Genomic DNA, 19,992 nt, shown 5'->3' on the forward strand with positions numbered 1-19,992 from the left:
GTGGGCTGTGTCGCATTCCGTTGCATAGACTTCCCCTGCTTTCCCTCTTTGTGCCTTTGTGTCTTAGGGGTGGGAGTACTGGCCCCATAATGCCTATCACAGCATTTGACTCAGGCCGGCTCTGCCTTGACGCCTCCAGGATTTGATGATGCAGGAACAGGTAGATAAGGGGAGACTGCTTTTTGCGGGGGGAAATGGCCTTCGTAGACTATCTATCTCATCATGAGTACGGCAGAGAGTGTGTGGGGGAGGCCCCCCACCCCGCAACTGCCGAGCCACTCGCTTGGAAATGATCGGTCAGGGGGATAATTTCTTGGAATTTATTTTTCTTTTGAGTCTCCCCTGATTTAAATTTAGGGTACCGGTTTCATATCAAATGGAGCCTCTTCTATCTACGTGGCATCCTAGGAAAGTTTCCAAAGTGAAGGGAGAAGCAATAAAGGGAATGGAAAGGAAAAATGCAAAACATAAGGATACTTTCACATCTTTTCAGCATTTTCATATAAATTTAAAAATCATGTTATCGAGGTCACAACACATCCTGTTGGGACTTTCTATCGTTATCATTTAGAATCCGCGGATTCATGAATTTAAGAAGAAATGACATCGTGACGATACTGAGGCTTCTGATTCTTGAACATGTTTTATTCATCCATTTATTTAAGCCTTTAAAAAGTTTTTCAATTGTGCTCTTGCATATATATATATGGCATATAGTATATGTATATAATATGTATGGATATATATTATATTTATGCCTGGGTATTTTATATTTTTGTGCCATTATAACTGGTGTCTTAAAAATTGTGAATTTCCTAATTATTTGTTTGTTGGCATAAATACAATTGATTTTGTGTATTGACCTTGTGTATTGGCCTCTAGCAACCTTGCCAAATTAGCTATTCTAATAATTTGCCTGCACATTGTTCTCAATTTTCTATACACCGAATCTTATTGTCTATAAATCATGACAATTAAAGATTTTCTTTCTAATCGTCATGCCTTTATTTATTTCCCTTCCCTTATTGCAGTGGTTAAAATATCTAGTTCAAGGTGTAATAAAAGTCTTAATAGTGGGCACCCCCATCAGTGGTTAAAATATCTAGTTCAAGATGTGATAAAAGTCTTAATAGTGGGCACCCCCATCTTGTGTGTGATCTCAAAGGGCAAGATTTTAGTCTTCTCTTTTCTTTCTCTCTCTCTTTTATTTATTTATTTATTGTAGAAATGCTTTATCAGATTGAGAACGTTTCTTTCTATTCTTATTTCCCAAAGTATTTTTAATTAGGAATGGATATTAACTTTGATGAAACATGCTCTTTCTTCCTGTAAATACGGAGAATTACAATGTTTGACTTTTTGAGTGTTAAACCAATTTTGCATACTTCCAATAACCCTAGTTGGTTGCGATATATTATTTTTCTCAAAATAGTTCTAGATTTCTTTTTTTTTTTTTGGCTAATATTCTGTTTGAGATGTTCATATCTTGGCCATGAGTAGGTCGTCCTTTAATTTTCCTTCCTGCAATATCCTTCCTGGGTTTGGGTTCCAGCGTGATGTGCTCACAGCCTGAGTCTGGGAATGTTTTCTCTTTTATTTTCACACAGTTGAGGTGCTTTCTGGGCCTGGCATGTCCTCAAATCGCAGAGGCCGTTTCTGCAACCGAACTATTCACACGTTCTGTTCTTTTTCTGTCAGTTTTGGAAGGTTGTACTTCTCTAGGAATTTATTTAACCTAGATTTTTCAGATTTATTGGCATGAAGTTGTTCATGATATCTTTGATTATCCTTTCAATGTCTGGGGAATCTATAATAACCCCCCTTTCAAGCTCATGATATATTTTCAGGACTTCTCTCTTTGTTTCTTGAGTGCCTTTGCCAGGTTTCTTCGGATTTATTTGTCTTTTTAAAGAACTGAGTTTTGACTTTGCCGAATTTTTCTAATACATGTGCTTGTTTCCATTCCATTACTCTCTACTGTTATCTTTATTATTTTATGTTCTTTGAATTTTATTTGTCTTTATTCTTCTAATTTCTTGAGACAGTTGCTTAGTCATTGATTTTTCAGGTTTTTAAAAATTTTCTAATATATTTATTTAAATTTAGAAAAATTTCTATAATCACAGCTTTGTCTTCATCCCAATATGTAGTATTTTTCTAATTTCTATTGCGATCTTAAAGTATGAGTTGTCTGATAGTATATTTCTGAAATTCCAATTAATATGCATTTCTAGTTAACATGCAAGGATTTTTTTGGGGGAGGGGGTGGTTATTGATTTCCAGCCTAATTACATTATGCTCAGAAAATATACTTTGCATAATTTCAATCTACTGAAATGCATTGAGATCTGCTTTCTAGTTCAGCATATGATCAGTTTTTGAAACAGTTCTATATGTGCTGGAAAAGATAAGTTTTACAATTATCAGTGTCCTCTGTAGGTCCACTGGATCGAGTTGATAAATTCTGTTGTTCAAATCTTCTACGTGTTTATTGATTTTTTTTTTTTGGTCTGCTTATTCTGTCAGTTATTGAGTAAGATTTGTTAAAATCTCTTAAAATAATCGGGAGTTGTCTATTTATCCTTGCAGTTCTGTCGATTTTTGATTTGTTCTGAAATAATATTTGGAAATTTATTTTCTAGATATAGTAACACCACCACCCCCCTCAGTAACAATACAACAGCAGCAACACACTGAACTCACGTCAGCTGTGTGGACTTTGTCCTCCTAAGGGTTTTCTTTAATTAAAGAAAACTTACTGGGACCAAAATTGGATTGATCATTTTGTTTAACCAACCTATTGTATCACATCGGAACATCAGCTTGACAGGTGCGAATATGTTCTTTGTTGGTGTAGAAAGAATGATCTCGAGTGTGATATGCATATACTCTCTAGGGTGTAACTGAGAACATGCTTAAGTTCCACGTATGAGTTCCAGCTAACGATCGATGAATGTTTATTGATCATTTACTATGTGCTCAGCACTTATCTAGGTACTAAGACACATGGAGGCTGAAGGCCCAATTCTCAAGCAGCTTTCTATGGATTTGTGGAGCTAAGACATAAAATCTCACCTACATACGTAACAAATGTCTGATTTTGACCTGTGCTGTCCAATATGGAAGGCATCAGCCACATGTGGCCTTTGAGTCCTTAAAACCAGGCTAGACCGAATTGAGATCTATTGTTAAGTGTAAAATACACACCAGATTTGGAGGATTTAATACCAAACAAGGAATGTAGAATATCTCCTTAATAATTTTTTATATTGTTTACAGAACTTTGCTATTATTTTGGTGAGTACAGAAGTCCCTTTCCATGATGTTGTTGCAACATTTCTATTTTCTTACTTGACATTTTTTTTTTTTTGTATAAATAGTAATCTAGAACAGAGTGATGTTATAGCAGATGCCACAAAACAATTATTTTTTCTTTCTTCTCATACGCATAAAAGCTGCTCATCCTCGTATCTGGTCCCCGTTCAACACCGTTCGAAGCTTTCTGATCACGTGACCCGGTGGGCTCTTTCTCTTTTTAACTTCTGTAGCGGTTTTGGCTAACACCATCATCTGGTACTCTGCGGAGACTCCCTTTGTCGCAGATAATCTTTCACCACGCCTTGGGAGGCTGTTCTGCGTTTCAGATTCAAAGGCTCCATGTGGTCTGTAATTACATCTCCTTTGCTGTCGCTTCGGTGACCTTACGTTTTGCTTACAGTGACTTCAACAAATATTGGTTGATTGATTCATTGTTTGGGCCGGAGGATAAGCTATAGTCTTATGAAGATCAACAATTAATCGATTCCTAATAATTACGCACTCGAGTACTAATGCTTTTAGATTTTCACCTGGATGGATTGATGGATTTACATTCATCTCATAGACATACATGTATCAGGAAAGTTGTTTATGTGTAAATATACAAGCGGAAGTTTGCAAGCAGCATCTTCTCCAAACCATTTTCTCGTGTTTATATCTGATGAATGAGCAATGACCACCCTGAATTAAAATAAGACCTTTATTTTTAAAGTAAAAAGTCATTAAAAACCACCTAAAGTTGATCAAATGAAAATTCATAATAATCTGTACAAAGTGTCTTTATTGGGCATAGTGTGCATGTTTGAAGGTGCCATTAGGTGTGGGGCTTTCTGTAGATGAGGCTGCTGTTTCCACCCCGTGCCCACATGAGGACTTGCCTTCGGCTGTGGTTATAACTCTAGAGCATAGCGACTGTGGTACTTTTTCTTATAAACTGCTTGATGCATGAGCTCTAAGGAGCCATGTCATCTTCAACGGCTGCCAACCAGTTACTTCTCTTGCTTCCTATCAGCCACGTGGCTGGCAGTTATGAGCAGGTGTCCCTTGTCTCTCTTTTAAAAGATACTTAGTCTGAATAACATTGAGCGAATGCCTATGATGTGCCAGGTAATTTTGTAAATTATATTTCATCACTTCCTTATTCTGTGGATAAAAGAAAACAGAGGCTCAAAGGGCCTAAATGACAAATGCGAAGCAGCTAAGCCAGAACACGTGGGAGCCAGGACGCATACTCAGCTCTCTGACTCCCCCGTTCTGCACTCCTCCCCCGGGGGGCAACTCTGAACCCCACTGTTAGCGGCGTTTCCACTTTAGTTTTATATGAGTAAAGCAGTAAGAACAGCACGTAATTTATTTTTACACCTATGACTCTTATTTGATGGCTTCCGATCAATGACCGAGTTCAAAATTGTACTTCTTTATTGCCTCTCCTGTCCAGCCCTTTCCAGCTCCCCTGGCTACCGCTTTATTTCAGGCTCCCAGCGTCTATTACCGTTTATTGCAATGGTCTCAAACACATCCTCCACCCTGCGTCAGTGAAGTCATTTACTAATAATCATCTGATCACTTTGGTGACTCTCCATTGAGTGCCGGAAGGAGCCTAGATTTCTCAGTGGAGGGCACCCGACAGGCCCTATGAAATCTCTCTCATCTCATCTTTGTCACAGCCTCTTTCATGCTCAAAATACTGCCGACCCATTATATGCAATTTCCTATCTCTGGGTCTTCACTCACCCTTCCACTCCGCTAGGTAATTTTTACTCAACCCTCAAGATCCATTTCAGGAGTCACCATTTTGAAAAGGTTTTCTAATACTCCTATGCCCCCTCCTCTGCACTTCTACTCCATCCTATTTAGAATTTAAAATACTCAGGATATTTAAGGATACTTTATTTATTTACATTAAGCATCTCTCTTCGTTTCTTGGTTTTAATGTCCTTGAGAGATCAAACGATACTTGTAAATATCACGTGTGGTTGGTGCCTAGCAAAGTACCTGGATGTTCCCTTTTAAGAAATGTTTGCTGAAATATTGAATTAACTTCCTCAAAACATCCTACAAAGATAGAACATAATTCTTCCCATTCCAGAGAAAATGCTTTTTGGTGAGATAAAACAAAGCAAAAGTAAAGAGAAAAATAAGATTATTGCATGCCGGGTATTTTGAAATTTCGTATTTTAAATTTGCCCTAGGTTGAAAGAAGAGAAAAAAGGTGGGAGCCGGGTGAAGATTAACCAGCAGGGGGTGACAAGCTCGGGAGGGCTGGGTTCAAGGGTTTGGGAGAGATAGTTAACATCAAAGAAAAGCAGACCTGATGATGAATTCCATACAAGGGTCATGTAATTAAAAAGTAGTTGCTTTATTTTAATTTCGATCATTTCTACTGTTCAGCTCTCAGTGTTAGTCTTGGCCTGGGAAACTTCCGGGCACGGACCGGGAAGAGCCAGGGGACCCGTGACGAAGAAAGAAAGAAGGAAGGAAAGGACACACTAAGTGAAATCATCTTACAGTTCTGGAAGGTCTGAGAACATCAGGATTGTCCAGGGACTTTCTTCCTTCGAGGTAGGTGTGTTAAAAAGGTAAGAACGAAAGTCAATCTTCTAGCAACGCTTCCGATGCCCTTTTTCTGATCGGATCGATGTTTTAGTTCATTTACTAATTATTTATTTCGTAGAAAATCCGGTAACATTTCCACTGCTTTCTAGACTTTCATCTGCTGCTTTTGGCTTTCATGAAATATCCTACGAATTCACCACAATTAACTTAATTAATTGTATTTTCTGACTTTGGGTCCGAATGCCAGAATTTCTGTGCCAGTTTCATTGTACTCGGTGAAACCTCAAGAGTATCTTTCAGATATTGGCTTTCAGACCTTTCTTTTTGAATACGTTGCTATTTACTTACTATGTGCCAAAGCCACCATGTCGATGTAATTGAAAACAAGCAAGAAAGAGACTGGATGGCTCGGATGAATGGAAATGTGATACAGACCCTTCCACCCACAACCCATTGGCCGGAATCCAGGCGAGGCTGATGGGGACTAAAAGTAATTACCATCTGATGGCTGGACAATGGTCTGTGTGAAATGAGCTGGTTATCTCAAGTCTAGTTCCTCATGGACAGGTGTTCATATTGCAGTTTCCACCTCCAGTGACAGCAGCCCGGAGACTGAGTGAGTCGGAGCGACCAGAACGTCCTTCTCTCTCGATTGAGATTGGATGCCCACTTTGTGATACGAGAAAACTTCTGGCTCCTGCCTTAAACTTTTCAATAGATGAGCAGAGAACACGAATGTGAATGTCTAATCAAGCTCTTTGTATCCTCCCAAGAGGGGAAACGTTATTTGTAAAATAAGGACAAATGTTAGGTCTTTTTTTTTTATTGGTCTATTTAATTAAAATTTATGCTATAGCACCAAAGGAAAAATGCAATATTGGAAAAATGAGAACAATATGACTTTTTTTTTTAGTACTATAATAATGTGCCCTGAACCCTTAAAATTCCATTCTTGCCTTATAAACCACTGAAGAATAATAATAAGGAGAATTCGCTCCCCACATCTGCTATTAAAGTCACAGGAAACAACCAAATTCAGTATCAATAGTATTATCCATTCTGCCGACGCTGAAAATGATTCCCCCCATTCGTTTAAGCAAAAGATTTTTCCAAACTTTATAAATATTGTTATGTCTCTCAAATGCATTACCTCACAGGTCTCTTCTGAAAAGTATCCAAATTCTACATTAAGGCACTTGTGGGAAAAGTAGAAAAAATAAATGGTTTACTTTAAATGGGGTTTGGAAAGGGTACGATTACAGTCTGAACTGTATCGCACTGACACAGTAAAACAGAACTTCCTAATGGATTCTTAAATTTTTGAGTAAGCATTAAATCCATTTATTGAACTCCTTTCGGTATGTCTAAAAGTTAACAATAAATACATGTATTTTTTTTCCCCCGATGGACTTTTCTGCAGTAAAGGGCGTCACGCGTTAATTGTGTGGGCCACGCCGCAATAATGCTGAGGGCTGAACTCGAGAGTGAAGGGAAAGCCAAAATATTTTGTGAACATGTAAGTATGAGACTAGAGAGAACGTGCTTTTACCAAGTCAAAAAAAATGGCTAAAAGACGCAGAGCGACACGCCGTCGACGGACTGACAAACGGACGCCGTCTGTAACCCACTGTGTTTTTACATCATCAGGTCACCAGAGCTGAACTCTGTCCAGAAGCACATCGGATCTTGCACTTCAGTGGTGCCAGGCAGAAAAATACACAGGAGGACACACAATGGCGAAATTTAAACATGAATAGAGTTGGATTTTCATTGTTTGCTCACAATACCTCTCGGGTTGGAAGGAAGGAAATAGGCTGTATTGCCTAATAACTCGAAATGCCCCAGAGAAAGGAAAACAGACAGATTCCTCTTTTGCTTGGTGCACCAGCTCGGGTGGACAACAACACTTCCTGGTGATAAGTTTGTTAAGGGCTATTTTGCAGATCCTGCTCGAATTCTAAAGCCATAAACCATCCATGCGGTCGACGAGTCTGTCTAGCTGTGAGGGACACGGGGTATGATTTACAATCTCTGCCAAGGAGACATCTAGATGGAAACGTTTGCTCATACGCTGCCCGTGGAAGAGACCCTGGGAAGGAAGCATGGTGACAAGCTATCGTTTCTCTGCTTGATTAGTTACATAGAAAAAAAAAATTTTTTTTTTTTTTTTTTTGAGCTTGTAAACGTTATGTTTGTGCTCTTGGCACAAATTCGAGTAGGGATAAATTTACGTTTTGGCATTGGGTCAATGAGAGCAAGAAAACCAGAGCTTTAAGATAAAGGAGAATAGAAGTCGTGTAACCTAAAAGATAAAGGCCAACCGATCCCAAGAAAGTAAAATGCCGCCTTCGAAGGCGTCTCCTCCCTGGATGTGACGACAGGCCAAAACAAGACCATGTGTGTAGCTCGTTCGGTAGTTATTTATAACTAAAATGACCTTTCATTTTCCAATGTTACATTATAGCCAGTTATATTTTTATCTATGTAGCAGAGTTCACTGGTGTTCAAAGAAGAACCCCAATCCTAATTTTGATTGTTTTCGCTTTTAATTTCCACACTCTCCTGCCCCCACAATGGTTTTGTGTGACACACGGAGGGACTAATTTGGTTTCAGTGTTTCTACAGGAGTTTTATTGCTGCAGGGGGCAAGCTATAAACAGAAGGGCTGATGTTTCTTTGCCCCATAATGAAATTAACCATCTGAAAATAGGCACGATATGCTAATACGCCTTTATATTCATTTAAATACATAGTTTTCAAGTGAATAATGTCTGCTGAATAATGACCCGGGTGATAATATACACACATTAAGATGCGTAATGTATTCATACATAACACAGGCATGGAACTTTCTTATAAGGAGGGAAAAATACAGGAAACTATCCTTAGACGTCTACCTGGTAGCAGCTCTTTCTGGAAACGAGTTATGAATTCTCTTCCTACAATCGATAGCAGCTTTATCTGGTGGGCTGTATGGCCTTTCGGTCACCACAAAATCAGAAATAAGAACAATACCTTGCATACTATTTTGTCATGAGTTGTTTTAAAAATGTTGACAAAATAGTCATTTGCAGGCTTTGTATCCTAAGTAAACCTGAAGCAAGTGAATTTTTTAAATGTCGAAGGGCTCCACGGGGAACGTGTATATCAATGTTTTGAACTACGGTTGGAGGTAAAGGTTCTGAGGTAAGGATGACAGATGACAGATAAGTAATCAGAAGGTGTGTTATGTGGATATGTGTGGTTACATAGAAGATATTGGTTTATGGACACTAAAAACAACACCATTAATTTGATAGTCGACCCCAGAAAAATCAATTGGCTCTAGCATTTCACCTACTCAAAGAAATCTATTTGATTTGCTCATTTTGTTCATAAAAGTTTTCTGCTTTTTTTTTCACTGCCTTGAGGTTGATACTTTGAACAGGAAAAAGAGTGAGTCAGGGGCCTGATCGCTCTTAGGCAAAAGTCAAATTGAGCTCTTCTGAGGAAAGACATTGTATTATTTTCAAAATGAGTAAGAGTCTTGACTCTTTCACTTAAATTAGCTTTCTTTTATATACGCCCTCAAAAATACCTTACTTTTCACACATACACCCCACATGTTTCCAGCTTGAATTTGATTACTTCGATTCATGAACATTTATGAAAACTGTAAGAGATCCTAGAGAGGAACTATAAAGTTTCTTTATCTCTCACAAGATGGGCGCCCTAAATTGTAGTCACTCACTTTACACACCCTTCCTTGCAGATCCGGGGTGCTCTACCCTCTGAAGCAGCCCCAAACTTTTGCACAGTTGAGGTGGAGGCATCACTTGGACAATGTTTTATGGTTTTTGGAGGGAACATCAAATTGATTAAAAATAAATACAATAGGTCAAAGAAATTCATACACTATCCGAGAACTCCCCGGACGTTTCAAACACTTTCAAACTTAGATGGAGAAAACCTCGAATTGCCTATGTCTCGCAAAGGGGGTCTCCATAACCATACAAATATTGCTAGATATAACTCTTCTAGGAAATTATAACACCTTTTTGATGTAATCAGGAAAGAAGCATAGAAGCGTGCACTAGAAAACACTGACCTTTGTATAACCTCACAAAAATAGTGGTCTATTTCTAGCTAGAAACAAAAATTAGAATGATATCGTTTTCTTATCTTCTGCCTCAAAAATATCTTTTTTTTTTTTTTTTAGGTTTAGCTGATGGGCCACATTCTCTCTCCCTGACCCAGTTCTTGATCATCATTCACTTTCCACCTGACAGCCACTGTTCCTAGACCAGGAGAAGGAGGCTCATTTAACCCATCTGAATCTGCTTTATGGGAGTGAGGAAGCTCAGGGGGTCCTTGGTGGGTGAAGGGAAGTTGCAGGACCCAGTGCGGGTGCTCGGGCCAGTCAGGGAGGGGATGGAGCACGCATGGCACCCAGGGTGTCTGAAGGGCAGTTTTCCACGCTCGTTTCAGGTACACAGAATGGTGTGTGGCTAGAATTGATCCCAAATGCTGAAAAGCCAAGAGAGTGGCTGCCAGTTGTGCCTGAATCATCCCCAACAAGACAGGTATAAGGAGGACAGGCAGAGGGACGTGGCGATGTCTTCGGGAGTGAGTGTGCTGATCTCCCGCCCTAGTGCAGCTTACGTTCTTGTGTGTCCGATTTAATTGCTATTGTTGTCCGGTCTTAAATATGCCTTAAGGTTGAACAACGGCTCAGTGATTCACCTGTGCATACCTTCCCATATCCTCCTGTCTCCTTTGTGTGTTCACTTGACCCTCCCCACCCCCACTGGAGGAGACCCAGTAGGATAAGAATCTAGCTTGGTGTTCATAAGCTCTTTTTTCTATTGGTGCCAATCTTGAAAAACGAGAATCAGAAACTGCTAGATGAGAACCCAATGCCTTAGTGAGGAGAGATGAGGGAGAGGAGAGGGAAGAGAAGCCAGATGAAATAGACACCGCTCAGATGTCCCCATTTTTCCATATTCGGGAGGGGACCTATAGTGCAGAGCTGAAAAGGGGTGGTATCGTGATTAAAAAAAAAAAAAAGCCAACAGACAATACCTCCTCTATGAAAGCAGCTTTGTTCTCAGGTGTAATTTGAAAAACAATCAAACAAATGAATTTACGATGGCGTTTTCCCACCTTTAAAGTCGTCTGGAGAGACAGAGAAAGTGCAAGCTGGCCAGCAGATCGGACTGAGAAGCTCCCAACCACAACCAGAGGCTGTCATGGTATTAAATAAAAATACAATGGAGGCCAGAAAATATAATAGGAAATGTAATCGCTCACTGCATCAGAAGGTTACATAATAAATAAACTAAACAGGAAGCGATTCAGGGCAATGTCACCAAAGGATGTCCCTTGAATGCCGTGTCTTACAAAAAACACAGTCATACTCTAAAGTTATGAAGTTTATCATTACAATGATTTCCTATAAAGCAGTAGATAGCTCTGCCCACATCATCTCAGGTCTGGCCACCACAAAACTTGTTTACAAGCCAGAGTCCCCAGTCCATCCCCACGAGCTAGCAATCCCTTGGCCCCTCTTCATTTTTCTTAGTTCCATTCCAATCGACCATGAAGGCAGCCAAGGCCGTTGCCCATGAAACCGAGAGACTGAATTTTCAAAGCCCCATGAGTCACCATCCATTGTAGAGGCTGTTGGCTGCTCTGCCTGTTGGTTACCAATTTTCATCGTGGACCTGCATCATTTTCCAGGAGGATCTCAGATTGTGGCAAATGGAAACAGAATGCTAAACTTACAATGTTTGGTCTGTGAAATTGCCACTGTTTTGATATTCCGACTAAGCCTTTTGAGAAACAATTCAGAAATTTGACAATCGCGGTAATGTAAGGGGCGAAAAGTTTAGCTTAAAAATTTATTTGTGATTGGACCTTTTGCGATAAATCTATTTCGTGGCATTTAAGACTAATTTCCTCTTATTTCAACTGAGCTACTCAGCAGGGTCAGGTGTGTGGTGGCACCTGGTACTTGGAATGACTCTGCTTCTTCACGTGTAGGTTGACTCAAAGACTTTCTCTTCCTTTTTGTGCATTGGACTTCTCTGTTTACGGCTGTAGCATCCTAGTAGTCTTTACATAAGAAAAAAAAAAAGATTATGCCTTATCCTCCCATACCAAAGCGGTAAATATTGCCATATGACTTCACAGCATGTGCAGGTGGTAAATAACTTTTAAAAAATAAACACCTCGCATACAAACCTGTAAAGGCCACCTGAAGCACGGTTCCAAATAACGGGCAGGTTAATAAGATGCTGTCAGCCCAGGATGGTTTTGCATTGTGTTCGTGTTGCGATGGCAAATTGTGTTCTCATAGCTGGCTCTCCATCAGGAAGGACATTTGTATGTCAAGAGATTAGTATAATGTCGACCAGTGACACTGCCTTCTTGTGCCTAAGCATAATCACAAGCCACACATAATTGAACGATGTAGCCTTTTACTGAACAGGTATCTTTCTAGATTGTATGACCCAATAATCTGGTCCATTAATATTTCCCCAGAGCAATTACTTCCTCGGGCGGTTGTATTGTTCTGAAAGGCATTTTGAGCAGCTCTGGACTTCGGCTTCATGTAAGAAGTGCAGGAGTTAGCACAATTCGGGAATGACGTGGAAAGAGACCAAGGATGGGATGCAAAGCACAAAAGGACAGGAAGCCATACATCATCACACAAAGTAACATTATGACTTGGTGGCCTCAGCAAGGCCTTCCATAACGCTGTAAGCAGTAGCCAAAAATATTGCAAGAGCTCGAACTTAGAAACTGACTGTAAACTTGTCTTGAATGGCCCCAAGACACCTCCGCCTTTGTTTCTAGAAGTCTTTGTTTTCCTCTGACAGTACTAGGAAACCTACCATTTTCCTAGTCAAGTATATTTCTGTATGCATCGTCCCCGTGATGCCAGCTTAAGCTGACAGCTTGACAACCTGGCTGCATGAACGAAAGATTCTCTATTGACGATCTTCCTTATTCTTTTTCTCTGCCTATTAAATTGAATTCAATTTTATTGAATTCTATTTTTTTTCTGGCTGACCCTGTTCAAGGCTACTCCCTCCAGGAAGTATCAGAGAGCTGAACTTGGTCTGAGCAACTATATCGAATTTCGTGGTGAGTCGGGAATATTCCCTCAGGATGAGACTTACAGCTCGAGACGGAATTTATTAGTATCAATCCCGGCCCTTCCTCCAGCGTGCTGTGTGACTTTGGGGTAAGTCGTAACCTTTCTGTTTTTAGTTTCCTGAAAAGTGGAGATAAAGCCCCAGTGCTTTTCATCCATCTACCTTGGAGGAGTTTTGTGAAGGTTAGTTAATGAATTGTCAAAACGTCCGCATGTGGGATGTATTAAGGGATTGTCAAATAATGGGTCAAACTGGGCACGAGAGAGCAAAAGGGAGCGATTGCGTAGTAATTGCTAATTGTTCAACATCTTCAAGTTTCTAGGGCAGCTGTCAGGTGAAGTTCCCAAATTCGATTGCTCTGAAAAACATTCAGACGTCAGGAGAGTTATTTCTGGTTTCACTTCCTTCTGTAGGATTCTATGCGGGAGTCTGTTGGCTCAATAACTGTCTTTGAACCGAGGTGAAATTGAATAAGCGTTGGAGAGGCTTTCATCCACAAACGTGAGCATTGGCCAATCACACCTTTTAGGATATATTCCATCAGTCAGCATCCATGCAAAGGGCAGGATGAAATCAGTTTCTCTGGGAGTCCGACTGACTTCTGCCAGGCTACTGCAGGTTGGCAGAATTCAAGAAGTTGGAATAATGAAAGCTACCACGTCTCGACCACTTAATATACTCCAGGAACTTCACCCACGTTGTCTTATTTATCCACAGAGCGACCCAGTGAGGGAGAAGGATGGTTTCTGGTCCTGATTCCTCTCTCACTGTATATCCTCGGCAACCAACTTACACACCCCAAGACGGGAAGGAACCATGGGTAGTGACACGCGTGGTCGTGGCCGTAAGAGGCATGACCTGGTTCCTGGGGACTCACCCCTGTCAACCACTTTGACCATATCAGTGCCAGGCTTTGAGCAGCTGCACTAGCCGATAATGGACATAGAAAACAATCAAGGCTTAAGTTTAACATAAGTGACCAAAATGCCAGCTGGCCTGATGATTCCAGAATCTCACCATTGGAATGTAGCATGGGCTAGCCTGGATACTTCGGTTTTGAGCATGTAAATATGCGTCCAACTCGCAACATAATGGGGGAGGGAGGAGAGTATGGAATTAGAAGACGATCAAAGCAATTTGTTTTTTCGTTTTTGGACAGTTTGGGTGGAACCGGAAGTAAAGATTAGGGAAAAGGAAAAGTGTATGTGTGTGTCGAGGGCATGTCTTCTTTGCTTATTTATTTTGTTCACATTTGGACAAATTGGAGGAAAGTACGGACCAGAAATCTGTCTCCTTTCTAAAAAAAACCAGGGACCGTGAATGGTTCATAGTGGCTCTATGGCCACCGCCCTGACGACCAGGTGGGGGACATCACCGCATCTGACTGCCGGGGACGTCTGGCTCCCTAGTGGCCTGCTCATGCCCACGCAGTGGGTTCACGGCTTCGCTAGAAATAGAAACCGACTTCTCTGACTTTCTGCTACCCAGACTGCCATCGACTAAAAGTGAGAAGAATTTTCTTTACCAAATGGGGGTGGGAGTGGGGGCGGGAAATAAAAGCAGGTGCTAGAAAACGCAGGCTGGTAGACAGACAGCACACATCCTATAAAGCCGGTCGGTAGGTCGCTCGTGAATAGTTCTGTAACGTAACACGTCGGTGTATTTTTGGATGCATGGAGAGCAAACCCTGCTCCAGGTGCTGGGCGTCTCTTCGGGGCGTTTGGGAGGTGGCCTTGCTCCCAGAATCGACAGTGTGGGTGGGATACATCTCGAACTCAAAGCCGAAACAAAAATAACAACACAACGCGCGCTCGCACGCCCCGTTTCTTCTTTCCGCACACATGTTGTGGAAAATGTAGGTGGGGAGCCATGACCCGCAATTGCCCATGTGGGAGTTCGGGCCCCTGCCTGGATCGTGAGGTGCAGGCAAGGGTAGGTAACTTAGCCAGAAAGCCACACGCGCTCGTCTATTTATAGCTCCCGTGGTGAAAAAGTAAAACCAAAGTGCAGCTTCTACCTGCCGTTCCCAACTGAAGCTAACAAAAAGAAAAAAAAAAAACACACACAAAAAAACGAATTAGACCTCTTTTTGGTCGCCTTTGTAGTTTCAACTGACACATAGAAAAGTGCTGACTTGGGTTGTCCCCCTTCCAGCCCCTGGAGCAGGTGAGGGCGTCGGCAGGCGGCCCCTCAAACGTTCACTCTTGTCCTGCCTGGTCCAGAAATAAATGGCAGAGAAATAAATGGCATTTTTTTTTTTTTTTTTAAGAAAACTTATTGTACTCCCTTCTTCGGTGAGCTCGTGATTTCCATGCAAGAGCTTGCTTTCTCGAATTCATCCCAGTTATACCAAAGGACCACGTAAAACATTTATCTTTCAGATCTTTTTTCACCCTCCAGCTTGTGTGCAAGGCACACGCGCGCGCACGCTCAGGCACACGCGCGCGCACACACACACACACACACACCGCCCGCACATCCACAGTTGCAATTTTTCACTAAAGAAGCACAAACGAAACAAAGCGAGCAAGAGGGCAGAACACGCCTTATAAACAAGGTCTCATTGCCTCTCTGTCAAGGTCAGGGGCGGCTCTAACCTTGCTGGATCTCGGTCGCGGGACTTGGCCGCTCTAGTTCGCATTAAGTTCTAACGCTGTGGTGTCTCAAGGTCAGCAGGGAAAGCCGACCGCGCGCTGTTGGAAACTGTTAGCCAGAGCGTGGGACGACCTTTTTTTTTCTTTTTTTAAAAAAAAAAAAAAGGAATACCTCCTGAGAGTAAGGACGCTTGGTGGTGAAGGTGGGCTGAAATGGCACCGTGATCTCCCTCACCCCCCGCCCCGGGGGGCTGGCGGCGCCCCAGCGCGCGGGGTAAGCAGGAAGCTGCGGCCGGGCTGAGTCGCTCAGAGCGACTGGAGCTAATAGATTGCGGTCAGGAGGCCGGCGGCAGCATCTCGGTAGTGATGGGAACACGCGGAGCATCGTCAAAACAGCTGCAGAAACATGCTGAGCTCGGCTCTGCGGGGCCGCTGGGACTCTGCTGGCAGCCGCGGCCCCGCCGGCCCAGCTCCATCCCTGCATCCGTCCCTCCCCTCCATCCCTCCCCGGGGTTGGGCCGCGCGGGGACCCCTGCCCGGCCCCCCCACCTGCTCTCCCCGGCCCCCGACCTGCTCTCACCTGCGGCAGGGCCCACAGGTTCCCCCGCTGAAGTCGCTGCCCCTACTGAGCTCAGACCCAGACAACACAGGCAGCGCCTGTTCCCACCGGTCACTCCGGGGGAGGGGAGGAACGGAGGGCGATTAAACGAGGGAGTTTTTCGTCTGTTTCTTTGTGTATATAAATATATGTATATATATCTGGTGAAGACGATCGGCAAAGTTTGAAGGCGGACGAATTTGAATTTTGGCAGAGATATCTAAATATAGTTAAAATTACTTGGGTCTTTAAAACTTGGGAGGGCCTTAGATCTTTTAGTCCAAGCTTTTTCCATTTATAAGAAAAAGATGCAAGACTCAGGCCGCAGGGGCCAGAGGAGGACTGAGTTCACAGCCGAGCTCACTGCTGCTGCCAGTGAATCTTCAGTCAGTGTCCACTGGGCACATGCTATGTGCCAGCGTCATTCTGTGCCGTGTTTACCCAGCACTGCAAACACAGGCGGAAATCCATGCCCTCGTCTGGCTGATCGCATGCAGACGCTGTTCTAGTCCGTTATATCGTTATATATCACGTTTATCCTATAAGGCAGGCGATATTATTATCCTCATTTAACTGAAGAAGAGGTCGATGCACAGGACGGAAGGGGCAAAGCCTGGATTCAAATTTTGAGAGTCCGACTCTGAACTCACAGCCTGATCAACTAATCGGTATTGGCCTGTGTGTGTGTGTGTGCGTGTGTGTGTGTGTGTGTGCGCGCGTGCGTGTGTGTGTGTGTGCGTGTGTGTGTGTATTCAGTCTTACAGCTATAGTCTAATACAGGCCTCTTTAAACTGACTCAAAACTCTTCATATCATATGATAACCACCTCATGTATCTTGAAAACAATAAAAAGCCGTCATGGAGAAGGGTAGACATCTGATATTCGCCTCCCGTGAGAATCCCAGCCGGCGGCCGTGTATTCACTGGGCACATGTGTCCTAGCTCCCGCTGTCTGCGTAGCGGTTACCGAGCGCTTTGCCACCCTGTCCCTGTGCCTCAGCACAAGCCTCTCCAGTGTAGAGCATTGCCTCTGCTTCCTCACCCAGCAAAGCCGGGGGCTGTGCCCGGCGTCTCCTGCCCCCAGGGTGGGAGCCCCCTCCCCTGGGAGTAACAGAAGTAAGGAGCGATGATTAATTCACAGGGAGATGCACTGGCGCTTGGCGGACGGGCAGAGTATGACTGACCAGGAAGGAGGCTGCCAGGATTAACCGGGCGGGGACAGTCCGAGGTATCCATTCTGCATACCAGTTAACAGCATCCTTCCCAGCACTTCTCCTTGTCCCCATTAAAACTGTACGAAAACACTACGTGCCCAGCTGAAGGGGCAAGAAAACTCAGACGTGCCGTGGGAACTCGGACCGTGGTGCAGCAACGAGATGAGGCATTCTCCTCCGCTGCTACCTGCTCCTGCTGCGCTTTTTGCTTCTTTCCTCCACAGAACTGGAGAGTGAGAGAGAAAGAGTGAATGGGAGCGCGATTGTGCTTTCCTGCATTCGGAGAATCTACGGAAAACGTGGTAGGTAAATAGTGAGAGCTGTTCCCATGTCAAAACACTCTAATGCCAGGATATTAGCAGCCATCAACTTCCTGGCAGCGCACATGTTAACTTTCTGTGCAGATCAGTTGTGATAACTTCTCAGACCCTTTTTCCCTCCCTCCTCGACCCCCTTTCTTTTTTCCTTCCTCCCCTTCTTCTAATTAACCACCCCCCACTCCATTTTACAAAAAAATAAAAACATTCGATGGCATTTCCTTTCCTCCCCCTTCAAAAGAAAAAGAGCTTTATTAAGTCTCACGGGAAAAATACATTCTTATGACTATGAGATTGAATAAGAGAACACGGTGAGAAATTTGGATGGCTTTTTGGACACTGAACTATTTGTACCTACGAGGCATGTGTGGGAAATAGCAAAACGCAATCACTAATCGCTCATCCTAAAAAGGCAAGGGGGAGGGACTCAGGTTGTTCCTCACTGGTGTCAATGCTCTGCCAGTGATGTGTGGCCTATGGCCTGAATTCGAGTGGCTTCATTCTGGCCATGGGAAAGGGGTGTGGTGGGGACAATGTGACTCCGGTCTCTGACTGGCTGGGCCTGCATTCCCTGATTTCTGCAGGGGGTCCCTCATTGTTGACTTTTAGTGATAGCACACACGTGTACAAATACTTCCACCTGTGACCTCACGGCAGCAAAGCATACCTCTTAGAGAACCATCGAGAATACTTGAGAGCAACAAGAGCTGTGGCCTTTGACATAAAATAAACAGGACTAAACAAACCTCTCCTTGAGTGGGTGTGACTTCAGATTTCTCTCTGGATCTTTCAAACTAACCTGAGCCAAGTTGTCAAAACACGAATTCCGCACAAGTACCTTCAAATAGGTTTCACTGTTTTGTTTATTGTGCTTAACACCAGTACAAGGAATTTACTTGTGTGCGTGTGTGTGTGTGTGTGTGGTTAAAAAAAAACAACACTTAACATGAGATCTGCCCTCTTAAAACATTTTAAGTGTATGGTACGGTATCTTTCACTGCGAGCACAACGCTGCATAGCAGATCTCTAGAGCTTTTTTCATAGTGCATATTTGAAAATTTATACCACTGGACAGCACCTCCCCAGACCCCTGGCAACACCATTCCATTCTCTGCTTCTACGGGTTTGAGTACGTTAGGTGCCTCGTGGAAAATAGCATGGCGATTCCTCAGGAAATTAAAAACGGAACGGCCGTAGGGTCCAGCAATCCCACTTGCGGGTACAAGGCAATGATCATCTTTATGGTTAGCTCTTGGAACCAAGCGTGTCCACTTGCGGTGGATTCGAATGACCTCTGGGCAGAGCTGATGGGTCTGTCTGCACAGGTGAACAGTGAACAGTTTCATGCTTGGCCTCCAAGAGGTAAGAATCTCTTTAAAGCATTCGGTGAGGGGTTTTTTTTTTCCCCCCTCAAAGGAACGAGAAAATACTGCTTCGCCATGAACACGTTAAAACTCAGCAATCACGAGGAAACGATTGTTACGTGAGGCCTCACTGAGAAAAAAATCAACTCGAAATCAAACTTTATGATACTTACAGGCCAGTCAACAATGATTTCAACGGGCCTTCTATGGATTTATGGGGATTGTCACCTAAGAAGATCTCTCTATATATTAAAAATCACACACGGGAGGTCTGTTTTTAGGGGTGAGCGGCCCTCGGTTTTGATCACCCACAGAATGGGCTGTGTATTCCCATCCTAAATCTATTTCAAAATAAAAACACCGTCTTCTCTTCTCCCTTTGAAAAGAAAAATGTGTGGGTTCCATTTGCAAAATCAGAAAAGCGTTTTGTTTTCGCCTCTCAGACCTCATTCCGCAGATGAAAGGGGAACAGGCACCCTGGCCTAAGCACCTGCGCTGCCACAGTCCCCTCGGCCCTCATGACTTTTACGTCTTGGCTCCGTCCGGGTGTGGTGTCAGGAAGAGAGGCTTGCCTTTGACTGGTGCTTTCCATTTGTAAGTTTTCTCTTTAATTTCCTTAGAGTCATTTTCAGAGTCACAAATTACTATTCGACCCTTTCCTGTTCGCCCGCTACACTCTGCTTAGAGCACATGCATGTCTCATAACACAGAGAAGTTTCTCGTCTGGGTTCTCGTCCACTTCTGCTGCCATCTGGATGTGTGGCTCTGAACGAGTCACTCCATCTTTCTGGGTCTCTGTTTTCTCGTCTCTGAACTATGGGTGTCAGGCTAGAAAGACGATGTCGAAGTTTCTTTGAAGTCAAAAACAGTGGCCCTGATGTTTTGGGCCCGG

The 19,992-nt window shown here is 43.0% G+C and overlaps 1 long non-coding RNA gene across 14 annotated transcripts; it reads left to right on the top strand.

Moving 5' to 3' along the window:
* Nucleotides 1–19,463, top strand: LOC102893802. 14 transcript variants are annotated; one of them, XR_003044806.1, is made up of 9 exons: nt 1–160; nt 5,710–5,880; nt 7,295–7,390; nt 7,522–8,271; nt 10,073–10,227; nt 10,342–10,436; nt 12,939–13,002; nt 13,129–14,518; nt 15,774–19,463. It is a non-coding gene; the product is annotated as an uncharacterized LOC102893802 (long non-coding RNA). The 14 variants fall into 14 exon arrangements; XR_003044808.1 differs by lacking the exon at nt 12,939–13,002 and having other exon boundaries at nt 13,129–13,195; nt 13,427–14,518; nt 15,774–19,462; XR_439097.3 differs by having other exon boundaries at nt 12,939–14,518.
* Nucleotides 19,464–19,992: the final 529 nt, after the last annotated feature.

Source organism: Pteropus alecto, unplaced genomic scaffold (genome assembly GCF_000325575.1).
Source record: "Pteropus alecto unplaced genomic scaffold, ASM32557v1 scaffold11, whole genome shotgun sequence".
Classification (NCBI taxonomy): Eukaryota; Metazoa; Chordata; class Mammalia; order Chiroptera; family Pteropodidae; genus Pteropus; species Pteropus alecto.